The following is a 26,132-nucleotide window of genomic DNA, read 5'->3' as shown; positions in this document are numbered from 1 at the left end:
AACCAAACTTTTCATGTGTTTGCTAATTACAATGCTCCTCCATCTTTTGTGAACTGAAGCAGGTCTGGGTTCTGAGGAAGGAGCAGATTTTACTTCCCTCATAAGGAACAATATAGCAAAAATTTCTGATAGAATTTCATAATTACTTTAATTTTCCTGGCATGTTTTTGGAACTGTATAAATAAAAGTAACTTATGGAGGGTTGAGTTTGAGCAGTGGAAACAGTTTCCAGGAATTCCTCCTAATCGTCCTTGACCAAAATATGCATTTTTTCCAGAAGTTTTCAAAAACTCAGGTCTGAATCTAATATTATTAGTGAAGCTGTGCAAAATATGATAATGAAAAGAACTACTAAATTTTAGACCTCTTATTTTATCATGATGATTAACATTTTATTATGAATTACATTTTGGGAAAACCCATTTAGTACCTATGGATTCAAGAGGAAGAGGTCTAAAAAGCTCCAAAAAACCGAAGCCCAACAGCTCCAGACCACATTGCCCAAACATTCTGTTGCATAAATCACTTTGTTTATGCACAAAATGGTTAGATTCTATTAAATAAGACTAGCTGAACAGAGTTCAACAATATTCACCAAGTAACAACTAAGCTATGGGAAACATCAAGGGAGAAGAGAAAGGGCCAGAGGGAACCCATCAGTCCCTGTGAGCCACACATAACCTTTTCATTTACATCTAAGGAAGAGGAAGGTTAAAAGAGTATTGTTAACATTATAATGTATTTGCTTCTGTTACACTTTTTTTGGCCACTTTAATAGCATTTTTGTTGCAATTTATTCTCAGCCTCTGGTGCACTGCTTTGGAAGGGCAGAGAGGCCTTAAAGGCAGGCATAAATGAATTTATACCGCCACAGAAGCACAGGGGCACCTTAGAGCTAATGCAAATTGTCTCCACTACCAGAAAAAGGTAAAATATTGAACAGCTGCTTCTATTGTTGATGCAAAAAATAGTTAAAAATTTCACTTCATTTCAATGTTTTTTAGTTCACCAATAAATGCCATACTAATTCTCTTTTAATACAAACAATTCACATGCACATAAACCATTGCAAATAAAGCCTGAGGGGAATCCTCCTTGAAGGAGAAAAAGACCAGCTGTCCTGCATCAGTCAGGCACCCAAGGGATGCCCTGGTATTCCATAAAAGCTCCCAGTCAGTTCTAGGTGTAGGATCATCTATCACAATAGCAACGTGCCATCTCTCACCCTGGTGAGGTGCTGTGCAATTTGCAGTGCTGTGAACATGGTTTGTAGTTATGTTTGATAGGGCCATAGGACATAAATTACATAGTTTTACATTTAGCTGCCACTGCAAATTCATAACTGACATTAGCTCCTAGGGATTTTCCGGCAGTGATGAGGAAGAAGAGGGGGGAAAAATACATGTTCTGAATTTCTTAGAAGACTTCATTTTTAAAAAGGGAGGTTTAGGAAAAAGAATTAATAATGTCTACATAGGAATGTTTTATTATTACTATTTTTGTTTTGTTGTCAGTTCAACTGGACAACATCCCAATGGGACTAGCGTGCCAAAAGACACAATTTCAATTTTTTTTTTCTTTTTTTAAGGTCTAAGTCTGGCAGTATCTGTCGAGATATGTCACAGCAAGACCAGTTTTCTTCTCCTATTTGCAATGATTTGTGAGCACTGTTGTCAGGCAATATTTGGGTCTGGAAACCAGCTCCATAAAAAACGATAGCTTATAACCTCCTATGAACATTTTGGGTGCAATATTGATCATACTTGCTGACTATTGTGACAGATACTCTCCAGGACACAAAGCAAGAAGGCCCTTCCTGCCCAGACCTTGACAATGGAATTTGAGGAGACAGAGCCCAATCCCAGTGCAGAGCCCATACTCTGGGATTCCCTGGGGTTTGCTGTCATTAAAGAACCGGAGGCTGAAATGTCGGCATGCCAATGCCATCCCCAAACCCCCATCCCAGGGAAATGCTGAATGATTGAAGATTACCAACTACTTAATTCATTTTGGCCTGGAAAGAATTTAAGAAGAATGAGAAGCTTGAATTAAAACTTGAGTAAGCCTGAAGCTATCTTGACATGTTTGTGAAATAAATTCCCTCCCGACACTTTCCTATTATTTCAGTTCTTGGATCATCATTCTTTGCATGCTGGGACCAACAATGCCTTTTATTGTAGCCTGCCCAATTTTCCTCTTGCACACAAAGGGAAAGCTCCCTTGGTGAATGCCAGCGGCAAATACTGCTTTCTCAAAAAGTTACATGGGAGAAGTATGCTTTGGCTTTTGTTTGCATACTGTAAGCTTCAGCCACACTGAGAACAGGCTGAGTCATTCATAAATATGGCCTTTGGACTTTAAAGGTCAGCTGTGCTTTTCATAATAAAAACCTGTTAACACAAAATCATCCTGGCAAACACAAACAGCAGTTTTAAGTGAGGTATCACAAAGGACCCACCAGGATGAATACCCCACCCATAAACTGTTGCTCTGCAGTGTACAACAAGCATTACACCAAAACAAGAAAAAGTTTTCAAGTGAAGGTGGTCTTAGAAAGGTCTAGAAAAACCTATGATATTTTTCACATACCATAGGGAAGAAGTTTACAGACATGCCTGACACAGCTAAATTTGAGAATATGTAGACATCTGTATACAGGTGCCACCTTAGGAAAGAAATAGCATGCAAATGACCAGCCTGTGGATGAGAAGACTTGCAGAGAAATGACCAGGGCTGGTTGCAAATAAGAGAATAACATTTGAGGCCTAAAAAATCAGCACAAGCTATTTTCCAAACATAATGAAAAACTTAAACTCTTTCAGGGGCTTAAGGGTATTTAAATGCAAATGAACTTCCTTCACTCAACCCAGAATCAAGACCTGCTTAGAAATTGTTGGATTATTTTCTGTTGAGTAATCATAACATTTGAGCACCCAGCATAGTTTGGGAAAGGGCTGTGAGCATGGTAGCTGGGTGTGCATGGGATTATCTCCTGTTAAATAGCACAGATGTCTGCTCTAAATGTCATAGCACCTTCACAGCTGGGTTCTGTGTACATCTGTTTCATGGGGACTAACTCTCTTACACATGTGCCTGAATGCCAGTACTCACTGGAAACCTGCTATCTTTATGAAAATGAGTTAGAAATATGTAGAAAGAGTAGCATGGAGTTACTTTTATACAAGAGCCATAATATACTTTAAAATTTAAATGAGGTTGATGAAAGGCTGTGGGATGACAGACAGACACCAAAGTCCTCCAAGCTCATGCAAGCAGTACTGGGAAGCAGCTGTGCCTTGCACTGCACTTTGGCTCACCTGCCTCTTCTTCCTTTCCATTCCTGCCAGTAGTCTCACCACCTCCCCTCCATTCAAGCTCTCTGATCAGGTAACTTCCACGTCTTCTTACCCTTTTTGTCCTCCCAAAATGTGTCTAGGCTCCAATGTTTCTCTACAACTCAACTGAGAAATCTGGGCTGACCTGGTTGTGACTGCAGCATGGAACCCCTTCTGCCACCCTTGCTCTGGGCCACCCCACTGGCTTGTAATGCTTCTTTTCAAACTGCCCAACTCTGGGATCCCTCAAAGCCACAGCTCCTCATGATTCATCCAACCTTCAGCAGGTTTGGGCTTCCCAGAGTAAGCCTGAGATCAGTGGGAGCTGCCCTAGGTCCCTGTGACCTCAGTATAAATGCCTTCACCATCTTCAGATCTACTTCTTGCTTCTCCTTTGAAAATCCAGCCCTGGCCTCATCAGACTCCAATACCATCTCTGATATATACACACACACCCCTGGGGCTCCTTCCAGGCTCACACAGACTGATGTTCTCCTCTCTTTTTTTCTGTGCCACCTCTCCATAAGGAAATGTTTTGCTAATTCTGCTCAGTTTATCACATCTTGTCTTTTAAATCCCTCCTCAAACTCCCTCTCACCAGCCTGCTCACAAAGCAAACACATTAATGCCCATTTATTTGCTTCAGCTTTATGCCACATTACAATATGAATTAACTCTTTCTGAGTGCTTGTGTGGTGGGGTGCCAAAGGAGCAAGCTGAGGGGACAGGACAGGTTCCTGAACACAGGGGAAGGCTGAGAAGGAACCAAGCACTTCTCCCAACCACCCGTATCAGTTAATGTCACCATGGTCCCCACCCCCAGGTTCTTCATCCCCTCTTCTGACAGCTCTTGGTCATGCTTAAATTTGCAATATTAGGCTCTCTGACCAGGAAACTTGTGCCATCTCAAATAAGAGAATTTCTCTGAAAACACCCAGCAAAATTTCTAGGCACTGCCTGTTTACCAAAGGGAAGGCTGTTTCCGTTTCCAAATAATATGAAAATTAATTGATTTGGAAACATTTGTTTATAGTGTCGATAAATGCTTACTCGTGCTGATTAGGAGCGATGCTATTCCTATGCCCAGTTTATTTGTGTGTGATTAGAATTATGTATCATTTCAGCTGACTGCCTCTCAGACCAATTTAAAAAGCCAGTGCTGGAAGCCTTCAAGTCAGCATGTGAAGATGGAAAATGAAACAAGAAATTAGCCCCATTCTAGAATATTTGGGCTACTGTATTTCTACTGTAGATATCTAAATGCAGAAATCCCTCACGCCGTATTGTTTCCCTGCTCTACACCCAAAAAGACATCAGAGATATTGTCATAGTTTCTACATTTGAACTTGTTAAGGTTTGATCCTGTAACCTCTGCATATTATGAAAAGCTCAATCCCTAGTGAAATATGTATTTAATTTGTATTTGAAGTAATTTTTTTTAAACTAGACCTGGGTTTATTTTACACAGAAGCCTTACGGATGACATTTTCTTAAGCTTCAAATTGTACTCCAATGAGTAAGATCTTATTTTAACTTGCTTATAAGGATTTATCTTGGCAAGTGGCTGCAATGTGCTATTTTATTTGTAGTTAATGTCCTGAAAATCAAGGCATCACAGACATGTTTTCTCCTCTGCTATTAGAGCAGTAGGGAGGAGATGTGCCAGTGATGCCTGAGTGAATTTATGAGACAAGCTGCCATGAAGATGGAAAACAAGGGAAGAAGTGGCTGTGGATGGACGAGTGAGCCCATGAAGGAAGAGAGCTTGGAATCCACACAGGACACACCATGGGGGAGCTGGGACCTGCATATTGAGAGATATTTATTGCCTCAGTAATGAAGAGGAAGAGGAGTATCCCAACCAGGCAGCAAATGGGCTGAGAAAGAATAGCAACAACTGGATACAAATAAAATTTATAAAAGCATGCTCTAAAGCTAAGCAGAGAGATACTGATATCATTTAGAGTCCCAGCCTAGGCAAGTGATCCAGACTAGAAACTCCCCTGAAAGCATAGGTCTCTCTCTGTATTCTAATATGCAAAAGAAAATTCTCATTTAGGCAATCACCTAAGTGGATGTGCTTGTATCTTTAAGCCATATTTTAAATTCACAAAGCAAGGGTGATAGCCCAAGGATATGTCATTTCCCACAGAGAAAACTGAGCTTAGGAAGAAGAGATCACCTTTCTGCCTTGAGCCTAAACATCCTGGTGCTGACTCAAGGGAGACTTTCCTAGGAAAAACTGACAAGGAGGATGAGTATAAAATAACAGGCAGAAATAAAACTGTGGAGACAGGGTGGGTATGTTCTGGTTGCTATTAGGAGAAGCAGGTTAGGGATGGGTATCTTCTCAAGTGTTAATATCTCAGCAAGAATCTGACCTGAAACACAGAGCTCAGAATTGCAGTAATGCATTTGCTGTGTCTGGATCTAAGGAGGAAAGAAGTCAAATCCATTTCTGCAACAGAGCTTGGACTTTAGCTGGGACAGTTCTCCCACCCCTCCTGCCCAGTACCCAGGGAGTCACCTCAGGGCTCACCACACAGGTACCTGGAACTTGTTTTTATAAGTCAGATGTCAAAAGGACACCTTTTTCCTCTCAAAATGGAAAACTTCTTGTACTAGAATCAAATAATTGAAAAGTTGCTGAAACAAGAGAGTAACACTTAATCCTGCCCAAAGGGTAGATCTAAATTCTCCCTGGAAAGGCTACTGCATTTGGGATTATATATAGTGGTTAACCAAATATTCTAGGGACATTAGTAATTACCATAACATCCCACCACTTACTCTGTCAAATGCACAATTTATGCAACAAACCCATAACTTCAAAAGGAATTTGTTTACTTTAAAAATAGTTGGAAATACATTTCCAACCCACAGTTTTTCCCCCAACGCCTTCCTGTCCCCACCTCAAAAAATGCATGAAGGGCTTCTAGGTGTTTTGTGCAAACACCTTTCCCTCAGTGCCATTCACTTCTGATGTGTGCTGTGCCAGGGCACACAGCTCCTTCCTTTCCCTGCTGTCCTGGCAGAGGTGTCTGCTGGCTGCCAGTAGGAGATGGCTGCTCCTGCTGCTGGCTCCCAGGTCCAGAGCCCTCCTGCTGCCCCATCCATCCACTATAGGGAAAGCCTTTCAAGCTCAATGGAGCAGATGAAGAGGGTCACAAAGAAGGCTTTCTGGTGAACAGAAATCAAACTTTATGCTGCCATTTCTAAAAATCTAAGATTTATGAAAACTATACACCTGGAAGGAGAAATACATCAGGGAGTTGTAGACTGATGTCAGGAGCCAACAGTCCCCACCCTTCTGCAAAACCAGCACCAGCAGTCCAAACTCCAGAGGTGTACTAGGATGCAGGAAAGTTCATGCTTCTCTTAGCTGCTTCACTCTGGACTGCAAACAAGCTGCAGCCCTGGCTCCCTGGCTGCCCTCTACCATAGGGAGCAGGTCCTCTCCAGGGGAAACAGCCAGCTCTTCCACCAGGAACCTGCAGCTGCCAATGGCAAACCAACCATCCCTTATCGTTTGAGGCTACACTGACTCAGCACCCTAAAAATAAGAGCTGGTGCCAATCCCTGTACTCTTGGGTCTCATAGCCCTGATGCTGAGCTGACCCAGCACTCCTGGAGCACTTTGCCAGCTGAGCACTGGCCTGCCCAGACTTTCTGTAACCCAGAGCTCTGCCATTTCAGTGAGGTGCCACACTGCTAACTGAACTCTTGCTCTTTAAATCTGATGCATATTTGGTAACTTGGTTCTTACCTACACTCTGAGAACAACAAATGCTCTTAGGGATGAGGGATCAGGATTGGTCACTAATAATGCCATGTTTTTGTAGAAGAACTTCTGTTTATGATGGCATCTATTTAAGACTGTAGAATATTTTTAGACAAATGGAACTGAGCAGTGGAATAAAAATACACTTTATAAATTAAGTTTAGGCTGTTAACTGACAGTACTGGTAACCAAGAAAATAGTTCTGGGTTATATAATTTTCCTCACTTGGTCCAGCTTGACATGTTAGGCTGAACTTAACTGGTCCCCTGAGCTTGTGCCCACTGCCTTCATCAGGGCCTAGGACAAGGTTCCCAGTCTCTCCCTTACCTCAGCACAGGCACAGAGCTGGCTGCTCCCTGCAGTGTGGCACTGCTCCCCCCAGCCTGGCACTGCTCCCCGCAGCGTGGCACTGCTCCCCGCAGCGTGGCACTGCTCCCTGCAGTGTGGCACTGCTCCCCCCAGCCTGGCACTGCTCCCCCCAGCCTGGCACGCTGGCCAGGGAGAGCCTCAGCTGCACGGGAGGCAGCCCCCATGCCTGGGCACAGCTTGTGTCCATCTGTCCCTCTGCCCCCTCCCTGGGCCCAGCATCACTTGCAGAGCTCTCCTGACCACCCTTCTCCTGCCCTGCTTTCTGCTCAGCTCTGCCTCTGCCCTTGATGGCTCTGCAGCTGAGCCTGTGTTGGCAGAGGCTCATTACTAAAATAACTCTGTAAGGCTTAAAGAAAAGATCTTGCAAAGATATGGGAACTGAAAGCCCCACTTTGTTCATATTTGTCTTCCCTTGGCAGTGTGCATGCCACATGGCTATCATCTTCCTTCTAGGCTGAAATAGAAATTCAGTAATGCATACTTGGGAAGTTCTGTCACTGCAGTAATCATTTAATAGTGACAAATAAGGCAGGGAATAAAACAAACAGATGGAAAATGGTCATCCCCATCCATGAACACCTGCTCTGGGATGCAGCCTGTAATGATCTATATACACATTAGAGACAAAATTACTTTACCACCTGTTGGAGAGTATCTGTTCAGATCTGGGAATCAACAGTCTAAAAAGTACCTAGTTGTACTTTTGAGAATAACAGATTATCTCATTCACAAAAAAAGCTCATGAACTGGGAAACAAAACGAGTAAAAATTTTCTTTAAAGAAAACCAGTATGAGGTCCAGCATTATTTGCCCCCTGAGACAAGTCACTGACATCATAAACTTCCAGGACTTTTTCAAATGTGTGTTATTGAACCTGATTTTGTTCAAAAGAGGCATTCTTCTGGCTACAAACAAGGTGGAGCCTTTCATACATTTAGCTGCCAGGTCTTAAGGCATTTCAGCAGAAGTCAAGAATTTTTAAGGCTTCTGAAGCCCATATTGAATTTGGGAAACCTACATACCCATTACTTCTGAAAGGCAAGGCCAACCCAATGGTATGGATAAGCAAGATTTAGGAGCACAATAACACTGGCAGGGATCCCAGTCTGAGTACAGTTTACATTGAAAAAAACCCTTTGCAAGAAGACCTTATATCTGTTCCCTCAGAAAAATTAGCTGTGTTTATTAGGTTTTTCCAGAGAAGCAGAGAAATGAAGCAAAGAAAACATGCCTCTATTCAACAGCACCCTCCCAGCAAAAGCTTCCAGTCTCCATCCTTCTGCTGGAATGTGTTTTCATTCCTGCATTTTGACAGTATCTCAAAATGCAGATGGACAGAGAGCTCTTATGTAAAACGAGTGTGGCTTTGTGCTGTGAAGTCACTGTCCAGTAAAATTTCAGCTGTTTCTGTACATGAGGGTTTTAAGACTGGGATTTTTGGTCTTTATTTGTAAGAGGGACAGATTTAGGTTTCCACAAACTGAGTAGAAAAAATTTTCTTTCCCCACTCTACCCTCCCTTCTAGTGTTTATGGAAGAAGCAGAATAGGTCCTGAATATGCACTGCTTCATTCTCTTGTCTTTTTGAGTGCACATAAACACATTAAAACAGCTCACTAGCTTTCCCCCAAACAAAAAGCCCAGGTAGATGGCATCATGTGACAATTTACTAAGGCAACAATACTTGTGCACAAACAGAAGAGATATAATTGCACCTCTGGACTTTGAACTGAATCCTTGATGTCCAACAATGTGTTTGAAAAAACTTAATAATGGAAAGAAAAGAAAAGCAGAGGTAAACATGGGAAGAAAACTGAAAGCAAGTGGGTTGAATTTTGGTGGTGATTATATAAAACAAGTGTGAGCACAGAGAATATATATAAAAGCCTTACTGCATACATCAATATCAATTATAAACCATCATTCCAAAAATAACTTTCCCGGCAAAAAAACATATCCACAGGAGGAACAGAAGACTGTTATATAAAGGGATTCAGGGTCAAAAAGGAAGGTCCAAGAACAGAGATCTATTCACAAACTCTGAATTACTTCACCTCTTTGATGGAAAAATACAGGGCAAGCATAAGGCTTTCTCGCTTCATGTGGTTAAAACTATAAATACATTCTCTGCTGACCTGCAGGTACTCACTGATGCCAGGCCGACTGAAAGGGAATTCTTGCCAGCCTTTCACTCCTTTTTTTTTTGATAACAGGTACATGTTCACAGTCTTTAGCCACAGCATGGTTCAAAAGTTACTTTGGGACTTCTACCAGTAATGGTGGCTATTTTTACAACCCTCCTGCTTAGATCTGTGGGATTTTCCCCATTAGACAATTGCTATTTTAGGAGTAACTTGTCAGCCAACATGAGAAAGATGAGATCCAAACTTTGCACTGTTTGTGTCACCATCTTGAGTCAGTAATTGGTAATGCTGTAAAACAGATCAGTTTAGGCATCTGAGGCACAGAAACAACCTTTGACCAAACCAGGCACTGTGAGCAGACCTGGCCCCAACAGAAAACCATTCAGAGTGCTGCAGATGCTGCCTACTACTTTTTGGCAGAGAAAACTAATTAACCCTGTATCCAGATGCAGCCAATATTGCTTCTAACCCCTGCACCAGCCACAGGGTCATGGAGAGCCTGGCAGTGTCCCACTGGATCTACCTTTCCTGGCAAAGGGCATCCCTACAGGCACATGTCCTGCTGCTGCTGGCCAGTGTTGAACTTAGAGCAATGCAGATTATGAAAGACTTCAGCTGTATGGGAAAGAAATTGATATTTTTCTTCCTGCACAGAAAGGAATGGATTTAGCATGTGCCAGACTTGCCTCTTTTTTTTTCCCCTTGACAACTTGCAGCCCATTGTTTATCAAATGGCACCCTGAATCTTCTGCGTCACATTTGCTTTGACTAAAATACTTCACTTTAATTAACACAATGTGTATGATGGCAAACAAAAATTTTTAAAAAGCAGGACTTCTCTGGAAACAAAGTTTACTATTTTCCAGACAGATTAGATGCTACTTTTCTTAATGAAATAAAATATTTGCATATAACTGGCTGCTCTCTATTCCAGATGAACCCAGAGCCTCATGCTGGCTCTTTTCAGTGTGACACCTGATGACACATATGGTGTAATCACCTCACCTTCTTGCCTTCTGACCTTTTTTATTTCCTCTAACTGAAATGAGACTGTTCCAAAATCCACCTGTGTCATCCTCTTCACCAGGGAGTTTTGGAGCTGGCCAAAACAGATGATCTGGGTCTCTGGCCTGCACTGAGGTGATGCTCTACTGCATGTCATCCTGTGCCATCACCAAGCAGAGAACCTGCCAGCAGCTCAGTGGACACGAGAAGATTTTGGCTGGACCCCAGTGCACTCCAGGATGACAACTGCTACAATTTGTTAATAGCTTGAAAAATTTAGAGCAGTCTTAGCACTGCTCCAAATCCTCTGAGGCTGCTTAACCCCCCTGCTGCACTGTTGTGGCTATCAGAATCCATCTCCTCAGTCCTCTCCAGTGAAACTGCTTTAATTTTTGCCTTCAAACAGGCAAACTAAATAAGAAATTCCACATGCAGTTCATGAGGACAGCTGGAGTCACCTGCAAGGGTCTGCCAAAGGCAGGCAGCTAGGCAGCTCCACAATGTCCTGCTGGCACCACTGCCTTCTGTGCATTCCTCTCATCCAACCTCCACTCATCCTCATTTGCAATAAAAAAAAAATTTATAAATCTCACTCCTTAAAGTGCCTGGCTGTGAAGTATCAGACTATCCTGAGGGGTTCCAGGTGGCTGCAGCCCTTCCAGGCTGATAGCTTTGCTGTAAAGGACTACTGTATCAAAGAGTTCAAACATCTATGATCCTGAAACAAGACCAGGAGATCTGCAAAGGGTACTTGTACTGTAACACTCATTTAGCATTGTTGAATGGTACTATCTTCTCCTAAAGACAATATTAATGTTTGGCCTTTTTATAAAAAACAGATAAAAAATATTTTTTTGAACTTAAAATTTTCTTCGGAGATTTTTTTGTTCAAGTAGCCACATGATCTGTACTTACAGAATGTCTACAGTGCTTTTGCTTTGGGTTTTTTTTAGAGCAAGCTTACTTGCAAATAAAGCCTCTGATGACTAAAATGGCATGGGATCAACGTGTGAAGCTTTTTCGGGCTGTTATTAGAACATCTAAGAAAACCTGGTTCATTTTTTCCTCTGCACAGGCAAGTTTCCTCTGCTTCTGTGTACAGCAACAGAGGAGAGAAAAACACTGGGAAGATGTTGGAAAATATGATAGTAAAACTACAAACACTGACAGGTGGGCTCAGAGGAGGCAAATCTCTCCATCATTTTGTTTATAATGGACTAGATTTGATAGTGAAGCACTGCCTTCCCCTCTTCTTTAGGAAGGAGCCTCTTTACAGAGGAAGATGGAAAGGTCACAGGGCAGGAGCATCAGAGGATGGCATTACCATTTCACTTGAATTCCTTAGCTCTGCAGAGCCCCTCCAGTGCCTTTGCCCTCCTGCCTCTCAAACCCTCCCAGGGACCCCTCCTGCAAGCAGGGGTGAGCTGGCTCAGCCCAGGTTGTGCAGGGGCTCATCCCCAGGAGCAGCTCACATGTCCAGATGTGCTGTTTCTGGGCTGAGGCTTGGCTGTGAGTTGCTGGCTGCCTGCTTCAGCTGGCACAGCACTCAGAGCAGCAGCCCGGTGGCCAGCAGGCCAGGACAGCTGGGGCAGGGCACAGAGGGCACTGGTGGCACCTCCCCAGCCTTACCTCCCTTTTGGTGGAGCTGTGTTTGTGATGGCTGGCAGCTCCCTGTGCCCAAGGCAGGGCTGTGCCCACAGCCTTGCTGTGCACCCACGCTGCTGGCAGCTGTGTGGGACCATGGGCAAAATGAGTAGCACAGTTCCTTGTTAGGAACATTTGAAAGCAGTTTTAGAGAAATGTATCACATTTGGAAAACTCTGTGTCACAGAGCTGTTGTGTTTCTGGAGTGGGGAGACAGGAGGTGGAAGTGCAGCTTTACACAAGCAGGAGGAAAAAGCTTGGCAGTGCTTTCAGCTTCACAAAATCTGAGCCTGTATTAGCATGGATGGAACAGTGGTTGCCCAAGCATTCAGGTAATTTTTCCCAAGCAATACTCCTGAAGGGCTATTTTTTCCTTCTTTTTTTTTTTTTTTTGTTGCACAGCATCTCCCAGGTCCTCTGCTACTACCTCCCATCACTCTCCTGAGGACAGCAGGACTGAGTGGCAGCAAATGTCCCAACAGGAGCCCAACCTGAAGAGGCAGCACCACACTCAGAGCACCCCTGATCCTCTTCCCTGCCTAGCACTGCTGGCTCTATTCCCAGTGGGGATGCTCACCCTCCCACGGTGACATTGACATCCCCACCGAGTCTCTGCATCACAAATGAGCTGCTAAGCTGCCAGCGAGGGAAGAGGAAAGGACACCTTTGAACTCCTGCCCTGGTCTCCTCTGGCAGCCACAAGCTGGGCAGAGCCTTGCCTCAAACTGCAGCAGCAAAGGCTCACCCAGGGGTGCTGGAAGGCACTGGGGGTGGGTCCAGCCATGTCTCCATGCCTGGGTAGTGCAGCCAAGCTAACCAGCTGGAGTGTGGAGGAACAAGAACTGCTCTGTGGTTTTAAAAAGGGAAATTATTTTTCTGCCAGACCATCCCAAGCTTCCAGCACTCACCACACCATCTGACCATGGCTACATTTAAAACGTGCTTTCTGGCCCTTTCTCGCCCAGGAAAGGATATGAATAACAAGCTGGTACAGCCTTCTTATAATGCCTCATTTTTCTGGTTAGTAAGATCTCTGGCAAAAACACAAAGAACCGGATGGCTCGCTGTGTGCCAGCACACCAGATGCAGGCTGGATGCCTGTGTGATGACGGACAGCTGGACATCACCTTCTCTAGCAGCCCCCTGGCCTGGGAAACACCCTGACCCTGGGCAGTGGAAAGGTAGGGTGACTCAGAGAAGACAAGTGCCCATTTTCCAATAGCCCTTCTACCAAACCAAACACTTGGAAGCACTGGTGGAGCCATGAGCAAGTTGTGGGCAGTAGAACTAATGAGACTCCATTTCCTATGGATTTGTGTCTTGCGGTTGGACTTTCCAGTGTCTGAAGACCATACAAGCACCAAGGAGACACCCTCTGTGGTCAGGGTGTTCACAGCCCCTCCCTCTGCATTCCCACCTTGGATTCCCCCTCCAGCCTCTAACTGGAGCTGGGCTCAGGCCATCAGCTCTCCAAGGGCACTGGCAACACCCTCTTCCCCCAGCTCCTCACCTTCCCTTCCTGGGCTCTGCCTCTGGCTTAATCTCTTGGAAACAAATACTTCCACTGCGGGGTTGGCTGAAATAGATCCACTGGACTCAAAAATAGAGGGCAAACCAGCAGGCAGAAGTGACTAACAAAAATGCCTATAGCAAGAAAGCCAGCACAACAAACTTACATAAACATTAAATTTAAAGCAGGAGCAGCCCACATCCTTGAGACTGGAAGCCACAAATGAAAACTTTCTCAGGGCCAGGAGATGCTGGGCATGTACCACACACCCCTGAGCTCTCAGGGTAGTGAGGGAGAAGGAGGGAGTTGTTATGATTGCTGCCAGTTACCTCCCCGGACATCAGCACTGTCAGCTTCCCAAGCTCCCCCTGCATCCCTGGAAAGCTCAGCAGTGCAGTCCCTGCTGTGGGTGTGAGGATCAGCGAGCATCCCAACCCCTGCACAGTCCTGCCACAGGTCACCCAGCACAGCAGCACAGGGGTGAGTGGGAAAAGGCTGGTAGACCCATCTGTTTGGTACACAGCTGGGCAGGCACACACTGCATTTCCCACATTAAAAGGGGATCTGCTTTGCATATGGTGCTTACCCTCAGTGAAACTAATTCTGTAGTGCCAGCAAGGAAACACTGAGCTTTGCTGACCTGCACATGGTTCAGTGCCATGGGCTGACTGTTGCTGCACTAAACACTGCCTCACATTAATCTCTTGCAAGGGCACAGGGACTAATGTTTCACCGTGAAGATACATGACAAAATAAGCGGAACAGATCGGATGCAGAAATGAAAGGTTACCCAGCTCTATTTACAATGTTGGAGGTGTCATATGCCCAAAGCTATATAGTTTTTAAAATAGACAGAAAACGAGGTCAGGCATGTTCACCCCAAACCATGGGGTTTGCTGTCAAGGGCAGGGGCAGGAGCTGGGCGCAGCCACAGCACAGCATCACGGTGCCTGCTGGAGGGGAGCAGTGATTCCCCTGCCCCGGGGCTGCACTAGGAGGGAGGAGAGATGCAGGCACGGCTCCCTGCAGGCACACTGGGCAGGAGCCAGCAGCAAACTTGGCTGGGATGAGGGAAGGGTGCTTGTCGCCATGGAGAAGCAAAGCCCCCCCCCCCCCAGCACCTCTGGAGCATTATCCACAAGGCAGAGCGAGACTGATCCCAGTGGTGCACACCAGGAGAGAGAGACGCAAGGCATAAACAGGAATGAGAGAGGCTCAGACTGGGTTTGGAATTCCAGCCTGAATTATCCAGTGATCTTCTATTTTCCCTATGGCTTGGCTTCCCACGTGTGAAATGCAGAGGCACATATAGATAGCTTTTCCCACTGACAGGAGAACACACGCACTAAGACTGTGTGGCACCAGAGACCACAGAGGCTTAAAAATAAATACCTTTATAAGACAATGAGGAATAAATACCCATCACATGAACAAGTGCAAAATTAGCTGGGACCGTGTTGTCTGTGGGACAGGAATTCGCTTTGCTGTCAAGCTGGTTTGTGGCAGAGCTGACTGGCCACAGGGTGGGATCCAACAGCACATCCCCTGCTGCAGGAGGCGACCAGGACAGCGGGACATGGCCTTGGTCTGTGTTTACAGCTTACTCCATGCACCCCACACTTACTTTCTTTGCGTGATAATCTGCTTGCCACAATATTTTTCTTCCTAAAACTAACGTGAAAATGAGAGCAGAAGAAAACATAGTCTCAAACTGCAGTTTGAACTGCATTGGGTTACTAAAAAGTAAAGTTAAAAAAAAAAAGGAAGCTGAAGATGCTATCATCTGGAGTAAAAGAGGCTAGACTGAGAGTCAGCAAGAGACTTCAAAACAAGCTGAGGGAAAGATGGCTCTCCTTCACATCAACAGCAAAATGTCCCTCAGCAACTGAATCAGGTCCCCTCTGCACTGGAAATCAGCTTTCAGATGGGGCCAGCCACTCTTTCATATTGACTGCCTGCGCCACAGTGACACTGCCACTAACACTTAATTTATTTTATCCCATTTAGGAGACATCTAGTTATCTCAATTATTTAACAATGTGTAAAATTACAAACATATTCAACTACAATATGTTCCTCTTGCGTAAACCTCTCCTCTTGGCCACATACATAATGAAAACCCTGTTGAGTCAGTAATAAAATCCAGAAAGCTTTCAAGTCTCAGAACTGAATGTTCAAATTTTGTGGCTCACTTCCTTTTCTAACCAGACAGCAGGGCTGCCAAGAGAATTTCTGGGCGTTCAGCCCCTTTTGATATACATACACACACAAATATATATATAGCACTCTGCTGGGACTGGCAGAGCGCAGGCACTAATTGTTTTAAATGCAGTTATGAACAAATGCACTTTAAAAATAAATCAGAATACTACTTGTTTTCATCTGACAGAACAGACATCTCAGACTGGGACAGGGAAAACGATCAGCTCCAGCTCTGTCAATAAATAAATATTTGCATTTCACTCCAGGAGAGGAAAAATACAGCACTAATTTTGGGAACAAACCTCAAAAATTCCTGTGTGGAAATACCATGGCTCTTTATGCAAATAGACTGGTTACACATGCAAATGCACGATTAAGGTGCTGTGTGCATGTACAGGTCAGATGTGATCTAGCACACCACAGGCTTGGAGGCCAAGCCCTGCTCCTGTGAAGAGCAGAGCATCCTGACCCTGCACTGGAGCCAAACAGAAATGAGTGAACTGGACCAATCACAACTGGGAAGGTTTTGATAGCTAAATACAAGAGCTTTAAGGTTATATTACACAGAACACTTGTGGATCCTGCCCAAAAAGACTAAATAGCTTCTAAATCCTTTGCACTATTTATAAAAACAACCACCACCACAATTACATTTATTTCTTTTCAGAAGCACTGCCTGCTTTTGTATTTATGGTGTAAGCAGCATATTAAAAAGGGGACCAAATAGATTTCACATATGTCGGTGCAATCCAAGAGCAGCAGCCATGTGAGGGGACGGCAAATATTCAACGAGTTTCATATGGCATGGAAACACAAAGCAGAGTTCAAGTCTGAGAGTTTTCCCACACTTTGGCTGAGTACATTACCAACAGGCACTGTACAGGAGCAGGAGGATCCAGAGCACAGGGCAGCATCCCCACAGCACCCAGAGGTGCTTAAACTGCTGTGGGAGCAAAGGACCATGGAATGAGAGATACACTGGCAAACTGGCACAGGCTGAGGAATTAAACTCTGTGGCTCTTCACGTGACGGGCGGAGCAAGGTCATCCTAACCTACCCTGCACTCTAAAGTGGGAGATTTTTACATCACTTTCATGATGAAATTTTTCCACTGTCAGTGGGCAATGAGTCAGAAGGGAGAGGGGAGGGATGCTGTTTACTGAAAAGCTCTTGGCTCTAGAGAGAGTAAAAGGGAAATATATAGGAGAGGCTAAGAACATAAGAAAAATAAAACACAGACAAAATATGGAAGTGAGGCCGGAGGTGGAAGCAGAAATACCAGAGAAGACAAAAAGGAAGACACATCTAGAAGAACCCAGACAGAAAACTGGATACAGACAAAGAATAGCAGAAGGATGCAAAAGGGAAAGAGAGATGAAAAATGGGGGGATAAAAGGTGGTGGGTTCCCAAATTGTGTGCTACTGAAGTACATGTGCCCTTTTTAAAAATAAATCCATACCAAGAAGACCCTGATATTATCAGGATACCATTGACCTTATCGGGACAGTCAGCTTGCTCCAGCAGAGGGTACAAAATAAAGGTACCTGACTAGTGAAAATCATGACACTGACTAAAATTATTGGAATCAAAGGGAAGACCCATTGCTTCCCACAAAGATACCATTCCTCCTCTTGAGAGGGGTCAACCTGTGCATTGTAGCTGCTCTGCATGTGCTCCTATCATTCACAAGCACCCACTGTATTCTCACTTCTGCTCCAGGTACCTCGTCCTTAGCACACCCTCCTGATCCCCAGGAGTCAGGCAATAACATTCATCTCCTGCCTACTGAGAGACATTGAGCACAAGGAAATGAATGACTTGTCCAAGGCCATGCTGGCAGACTCTGGAAACCCAGAGCTTGAACCCAGCTCTCCCAAGTTCCAGGTCAGAACTGCAGCTGCTAATGAGAACCAAGAAAATGTAAAACATGCAAACGAACCATCTTGAAAGTTTTATAAGTGAAAGTCCTGCTTCAGGCATGAATGGAGAAAGTGCAGACTCCAACCGGCAAATTCTTTGCCATCCCATCTCCTGAGTCCCAGAAATCCCGTTGATCTGGGCTAATAAATTTCCCTGAGCCCTAGACATTCTCTTGGCCCTCATCCCAAGCTCACATAAGAAGCTATTTCATAGACGAAGTTCTTATTTACAGTTACTCAACTCCCATAATATTTTATCTGAGGTGGCATTTTTAACACTCCCCTCCCCAATGCTGGATGAACTGTCTCTTTCTTTGCTTTATAGGTTTGTAACTAATCTAGTTAAAATCCCATAAATATTGGGATGTTTCTGTGCTCCCCATTCAGACAGAAGGCTGGTTGAGGAAAAAGTCCATTCGCATTAAAATGGTGGTGACATCCAGACTGGAGCTGACAATTAGTTCATTTTCTAAGGCTACTGTCACCGTGCCAGCTGCCCTTCAGGAGCTGACTGTGCATCAACTGTGCAGCCTCCTAAATATGTGATACTTGGGCAAGAGTGTCCATAAAACCCATTGAGAGTCACCAGTCCTTGCCAGGTCTCACAGAGGGTTAATGTGCTGTTTGCTACCCCTGGGGGGCCCAGGCAGGAGCCTTTGCTTTACTGCAGCCCTGTGTGCCACTCCAGCATCAAGGGATGTGGGGGTCATAAATGCAGGGAATGTGGCTCCAGGGAGCAGCCAGCAGAACTGCTGGAATCAGTGAGTCTCAGTTTTGGTCCAGCATGGTCGGGTTTACTTGAGCCAGAGCTCACAACTGATGCACAGCAAAGAGGTGGGAGAAGGCCATAAATGAAAAATGGGCTGTGGTTCAGCTTGCAAAGCAAAGATGGTGCTGCTGTGTCCCTTCTCCTGGATGTGCAATGGTCCCCAGTGCCAGCCCTCGGCCCAGGATCTCTTGGCACCCTCCTTTCCTGGTGCTCCCTGGGCAATGGGGTGGTCTGTGCACCCTTGTCCCAAAAGGAGCTGGCAGACAAGGGAGCTGCAGCCAGGCTCGAAGGAAAGGCAGCCCCTCACTCCTGTGCTGGAGGGCTCCAGGAAGGAGAAGTGCTGAGCTGCTTTCACTGCCATGCTGCTGTCCTGCACTGACATGGGACAGCCCCAGCCCCATGTGCCACCAGGATGTCAGGTCACCTGCAGTCAGGAAAGATGTCCTTGGCAGGTGAAGCTGGGGAGAAAGCAAAACCATCTCACCAGGACTCCTGGCTTTCTCACACACATTACATGACTGTTAATTTTTTTAAATATACTTATATATATTTAATCATAAAGTCCTCAGCTAGCCATAAGACAGGCTTCTGCTTCCTAATTCCACTTTTTCTTCAACAGAAAACTTTTATGAGAAGTTAATCAGTCCAAGATCTCCTTTTAAAAGTTTAGGGGGTTTTTCCTTCAAAAGCTGCCAACTATTTAATCAGATTACTGAAATAAACTCACTTCTAAACCAAGGATAACTTCTGAGGAAATCAGAGAGAGACAGGTGCAGCTACCCATTCATTGGGAACTTTCCAAAACCCAAATGTCAGTTGTTTCAGTAAATCAATGTGTGCTAATTAATTGATGCCATTAATTTTGACCAGATATATCAGCCTTAATATCAGTATAATGGAAGAGAAGCTAATCCTCAGAAAACACCTCAACCAATGTCAAAATGAACATATTAAAAAAAATCTTGACTGTGGAAGTGGATTCCCAACCATTCCTGTCAGCATCTCAAGTGTGTGGGAGGTGTGTCCAACCTATTGGGTGGGGAGGGCTCTGCACATTTTGCTTTCCCCACAGCATCTGGTTCCGCTCAGTTTTTAGAAATATTCCTCCTGATAAACATCCAGGATGTCAGCCATGGTCCTGAGCACCAGCTCCTTGTCTGTGGAAAACCACAAGCCCTGCATTCTGGTCTGCATCCCCACCTACCCAGGCTTCCCATGCACAGGGTATGCTGCCCTGCTCTGCTCACTCCTGAACCCTTCATTGCACTCCCCACCTTCATCAGGGGCATGTCAGCAACAACCATCCTCTGCTGCCAGGAGAACTGCCCAGGACTGTCCCTTTCCCTGCTACATAAGAGAGGAAACACTTCTTACTGCACATCCCTACCATCCAGTCCTCTATTTTTGAAGTATGTAAGGCCTGAAATGTGGAGTTTGGATTTTACACCAGCTAATATTAATAGAAACATTCTCAGGATTTTTTTCCTCCCAATGTAAATGGAACACTTTTATTTTTTTAAGCATGTCCCTGCAGAGCTCACAGCCAAACACTGCAGCATTGTACCTGCCCGGGGAGCACGCTATAAACACATCTGTCTAGCTGCTCTGTCAGGCCCACTGAGCTTTCTGTAAACCAGGAAAAGTAAACCTGTACATTAAATATTTACTGTTTGCAGTGTGTATAATCTAGAAGTGTTTTTAGCAGCACAAGCAAGGCACAATTTTAATCAATTATTTTTATTTTGACATGGCACTGTTAAAGGCTACATGGGTATATCCTTGGAACCAGAGGCTCTCCTCTCACAGCCAGTTACAAACATTATCATGTTATCACACATTGCTCACCTGAAAGACCTGAAAGACCCATCCTATCCACCCTTTTCTGCTCTGAGCCTAAATTATCCTGTAAGTCTGAGATCTGAGCTCATGGGGGGGCTAATAGAAGCAGACTCCAGGTTAGGCAGTGAGAGAGGACAGTGGCAAACTCGTGGTTGAGTGGGTACAAAAGAATGGAGATGGGTGCAAAGTGTTAAAAGAATGAAAATAGAAAAGCAAATTTATCTGAAAGTAAATAGCTGGTGGTCAGCACTAACTTTCTTTTATAATTAGTGTATCAGCTAGCTTTTAATGCTTGCTGCATGCACAAGAGCTTCTGGTTTCATCTCAACACTGACACTAGGAGCCATAACTTATGTACAACAACAGGAAAAGTTATGTTAATGCAGTCATTAAAAAGTCTGCACCAAAGCAGTCTGCTGATAGCCTCTGCTAACCTCTTACTTCCTGAGCACACTGGTGGCTGGGAAAGCAGTGGGCAGGAGCCTGGCTTCCTGGCTGGCTCAGAGAGAGGTGGCCTTCTCCCTGAGGCTCTGCACACAGCTGCTGGATGGAGCCCATGTGTGCACCCTTCCTCAGAGCAGCCCTCACCACCTCACTCCCTCCAGCTTTATTTTAGCCCCCAGCAGAGAGAAGGTAAAGAAAGATTCCATTCATATAGTTTCTTCTTTGCTCACCTAGAAAAATCACCCCAGCCAGCTCCCCATAACAAGACACATTTTTGGTGTTTGTATGCTAGTCAAGTCTAGAGACGGTTTAGCACTTCTTCCCCATCACAGGCATGCAGCACTGGGATGGGCAGCTATTTGCACATTCTTGGATCATAACTCCATTTCCACAAGCATTCTTAAGGCACATGCATGATCTGCTGTCTGCCTGCGAGTCCTCCCTATCTGCAAGGATGACATCGCGTCTAATTATTTGTCTGCTATTGATTTTTCCACTGCACTATCACAGACTGGAAGCAAGAGGCAGGAGTAACTCATTTCCAGCAGTGGAGTGTCCCTGGAGGAGTGTGCCTGGCTTCCTTGCACCACTTAGCTCATGAAGTAAGCATGCCCAAGAGAAGAACACAGCGAGCTGCCACTGCTAGGTGCTCACATAACATACTGGTGGGAAAAGGGTAGGAGTCCAGATGGAGCAGAATAGAAATGAACAGTAATGCAGCAAACACAGCTAAGGTCTCACTGTGCTTTAGTAACAGAAAATGAGTACATAGCAGAGAATGAGTAATGATTTTGGACAAAGCCAACAGGCACCTTAGGGGATTCTGAAATTAATCCAGTGACATTTCCAGCAGCTAGCCTGGAAAGTGCAGTAAGTGACAGAAAGCACTGTGTGGCAGAGCATGTTCAGCATCCTGCCAGAGCAGGCATCTCCTCCCATTTGTGTGCAAAGAAAAAAATAATTAATCAATACTTCCTTAATTTTTCAAGAAAACATCTACAAAAACTTGTTAATAAAATTAAAGGCTAGGCAACTCCTTTGAATGCCCACAAACCAGTGGTAGAGAACTATTCTGTCAGGTCATAACCAGCAGGAGGGAGGGAGAGAAAGCATCAGCAGGAAGGCAAGGGGTTCTCATACTCTTAACACAGACTATCCTTAAGGAAATATAGTTGTGATTATTAATTATAATGAAAGAAAGCACCTTTGGGAAAAGAAGAGTTTGTAATATATCTCAAATGTAGACAAGGAAAAGAAACAAACCTGAACCTACCAGAGAGTGTGTGTTCTGAGCAGACAGTCCCACAAGACAGACACAAGCAGGAGCTGGACGTCTCCAAGGTGCAGTTAGGCTGTAGACTAAGGCAGACTGCAGCTGACAACCATTACAGGTCACAGCCTGGAAGTGTGCTTTGATCAAGGATTTCTCAGGCACAGCCCAACTGACTGCAATCTCAGGTTCAGCTGGCTCCAGTAACTCCTTGAGATCATGAGCAACTTTCTTCTGAGCTTGGTTATTTTGTCTTAGCTGATGTCAGTGCACATGCACTGGGAAATCCTGCACTCTGAAGACCAAAGCTTAAAGTTAAGATGTTTTCACTGAGGTCACTTGGGATGATGAATTCTCTGCAGTGAGATCTCTGCCTGAGACCTTTGTCTCAACAGATGCTGGGAAAGAACCTGTGCATCCCTGACACCTCAGCCTCCTTCATGTGAGTCATGAGCCACAGCTGTGAATTCTTTTCTGGAATTTATAGAGATTGCAGGCTATATTGCTACCTTCTGCAAGCTTCATGACTGCATGGCATGAAAACAATAGACATAACTAATACATGTGCAGCCAGGTGCAGCTAGGACCACCTGGTGATTTTCATTTTTGGCATGGAGAGACACAGCCCACAATAGTCTCAGCATTGCAAACTTCAGCTATAGGGAGGTGCTTGATGCAAACTGCACCTTCTGGATGTAGCCTAGTGTTGAAGTACACCTGCATGAGAGTAAATGAACATGTGTAAGTAATTTATTCATCTCACTGAGGTAATGGTAGTCACTGGTGCTGAAGTTAATGTCAGATCCTTGAATGATCATGACAAAAGTGTTTTGAGTCTCTGACTGGGGAGGAACTAAGTAGGACCTGGCTGTAACTGCTGCACGTTTCTGCATCAGCTTGGTGTGAGAAAACCATGCAGTACAGACACACAGCCCAACAGGGGTTCAATAGGAGCATGCCAACCCTGACTGTCAGCAGGGATGCTTCCTGCCTCTGTCACATTGCTGTGTCCCTCATGTCCATGTAAGTTGCAGGTATCCTTGTATCCATCTAAGCTGCAAGTATGGCCAGGCAGTTCACACACCAAAGCAGAAACAAGCACAACTGAATATGACATCAGATTTTCCTTCTCTGTTTCCCTGCTGGATGAGGAGGCTCACAAGTACCCCTTGCACTTCCACACAGTGGGAACCTCCACAACACCTTGACAGCAGCCAGGGGAAAATGCAGCAACTTACAAAGCACAGTGTGTCTGACAGCACAAATACTGCAAATCAAACCCCACATGTTAGAAACCACAAGCAAGGCACAGACTGTACAAAAACTGACAGGCATGAGCTTAACTGAAGGGAGGGCAGTAGGGAAGAGGAAGAAAACAAATAGGAAATGCCATACTCAAAAGAATTCAGCATAAACTCTGAGCAAATCAAAGCAAGGAAAAACTTCTGAACCCACTAGAATTTTAGCTGCCGAAGCCTCCTGGCTACTTGGCCGCTCTGCCTGTGCATAGCTATGCTTGATTTGCCCCACTGGATTTGCACCTCCTGTGAGTGACTGAGAGGAGCCATTGAGTCAGGGAGGACTGATTTAGTGCAGCAGGAACCGGCGGCCTGGCAGAGGCTGCGGGAGAGGCCCAGCCCAAGGTAGGTAAACACTGTCGTGGTTTCACCCGGCAGGCAGCTGAGCACCACAGAGCCGCTCACGGGCTGCGGCGGGCTGGGGGAGGAGTGGGGAGCACCAGCACAGCCCGGGGCTCACACAGAGACACTTAACACAACAGAAAAAGTGCAAAGGAATAGGAATAGTAAAAAGGAACATACAAAACAAATTATGCCCAACACAATTCCCCACCATCCCCTGCCCAGTGTCCAGCCAGCTCCCAAGCAGGGGCCCCGGGCCAGCTTCCCCCCAGTTTACATACTGACCATGTGTCATATGATGATTCAGAATGTCTCTTTGGCCAGTTGGGATCAGCTCCCTCTGCTGTGTCTTCTCCCAGTTTCTTGTGCTTCCCAGCCTTGTTGGTGGGGTGGAGGGAGGAGCTGAAAAGTCCTCAACTTAGAGCAAGCACTGCTCAGCAACAACTGAAACAGTGTGCTATCCACAGTCTTCTCATCCTAAATCCAAAACACAGCAATGTACCAGCTACCAGGTAGAAAATTAACTTTATCCCAGCCAAAACCAGGACACAGCAGAAGAGGAAAGGATGTGGTGGAACAACAAAAAAGAAAAGAAAGAGTAAGAGGGATGGAAGAAACACACAGCAATAGATCCACAAAAGAGACAGAGAATGAGAAAGAGGAGATTAAATACAGTACAGAAATAGGGCTGGATGCTGGATTTAGTAAGATTTTTCTCCAGAGTCCACATGGTTGTAAGCCTCTGGTGTGCTCCAGTTTGGGGCTGGATACTTACTGCCAGTGGGAGCACCCAGGGAGCCTCTGTCCCACACAACCCTTCTGGCTGCTGCACGGTCCCTATGTACAGCTGTGAAGAACTGTTGCTGGGTGGAGGGAAATTAAGCCAGTTATTTTTTCTTGATTCATTTCTCTGGAAAGTCCTTTCCCCAGAGAGACACAGGCCCGTGAAAATGACAGGATAAACTCAGTAAATCTGTAATAGCTGCAATGTAAGCCAACAGCATCAAATTCATGCTTTGCATCAGCCAAGGTCCCAGTGATTCCCTGCAGCACTAAAAGTGAGAAACCAGTGAAGCACTCCTCATGACATGAAGCAGGGGCTATTTCCCAGTAGGCAAACAAAGTTCTGGAACTGTACATTATACTGAACAAAATCTAAAAAAGGAAGATACTCCAAACTTCTTTCTGTTTCCTGATGTACATACAGGATAGGTAGGCACAGCCTGGAGTGCAAATGCTGGGTCATGGTTTGAGACAGGGAAGTGTGTGCAGGGAAAGGGTCACAGTCTAACCTGAACTCCAAACAAACTCAACCTATCTCAAGTGTTGTCAACTACTTGAAATTCAGGACAGGTTTGTTAAAAGGTTCTTCAAAGCTTTTGAAGTGACCTTTTCTTGAGCAAATGTAGGTTCAGTTAGTTTCCCATCAGAGTTGTGTGAATGTGTGGTAAGACATGAAACCAAGTGAGAAAAGGCACTATTCATTGACTTTTCCTGTGGCATTTGCTGAATGTCATAAATCAAAGCAAAATGCTCGGTGCATGTCCTTAAATTAAATGTAATGAAACAAACAAGTGTTTGCATAAATCCCTGAAAAGCAAAGCTGGTCATTTATGCACACAATAGTGTGTTAGCTTCTTTTTTTTTCAAGATTTTTGAAATTTTTTGAAAATTTTCATTAATCAAGGTGTTGAATCACAAACACTTTCCTACTCATCATAATGCTGCTGTGTAAAGAGTTATCCTGGGAAAAAAGTACCAGTCAGATTCCCCATCTAAAAAAATACTTTGGATTTTTAAAACTGAAGTACCACAGTTTACAGTATACCTGTAAAACTAAGAGAAAACCAACATAGTGGACAGCTTGAAGTCTAGAGCCCTGCTGCTCCTTGTCACCAGCTGGGCTCAGCTGAATCAGTAGGGATGAAAAGTCATTACTACCATTACTGGCAGCCATCAAAGCCTGCTGGTGGTCTGTCTCCAGTTCTTGATGGACACACAAAATAATTTCTCTCATCAGAAATGGCACTACATGGTACATATTGGCAGTCTCCAGAGAGCTGCATATCACTAAGGCCTGGTTTTCCCTCTCAGCTGTTTTTTCTGGCCAAATTTTGAGGCATACAAGTAATGAACAAAACCACCGCCGCTTTCTGAAGCACAAGTTCCGGGCAAAGTGTTCCTGGAGCTTTCATCCCAACACCTTTTCCAACCCCCAAACCACCACAAAGTAAAGCGTCAAGTCAATTTACTTGAACGAA

The 26,132-nt window shown here is 44.8% G+C and overlaps 1 protein-coding gene across 1 annotated transcript in view; it reads right to left on the bottom strand.

The window, feature by feature from the left end:
- DDAH1 (dimethylarginine dimethylaminohydrolase 1) overlaps positions 1 to 26,132 on the bottom strand; it is a 92,834-nt gene that overhangs the window by 66,037 nt on the left and 665 nt on the right. The gene's annotated exons all lie outside the window — the stretch shown is intronic.

The sequence above is a fragment of the Melospiza melodia genome, chromosome 11, assembly GCF_035770615.1.
Source record: "Melospiza melodia melodia isolate bMelMel2 chromosome 11, bMelMel2.pri, whole genome shotgun sequence".
In the NCBI taxonomy this organism is placed as follows: domain Eukaryota; kingdom Metazoa; phylum Chordata; class Aves; order Passeriformes; family Passerellidae; genus Melospiza; species Melospiza melodia.
The sequence above is the reverse complement of the archived record's forward strand: the minus strand, read 5'-3'. Positions and strand labels throughout refer to the sequence as shown.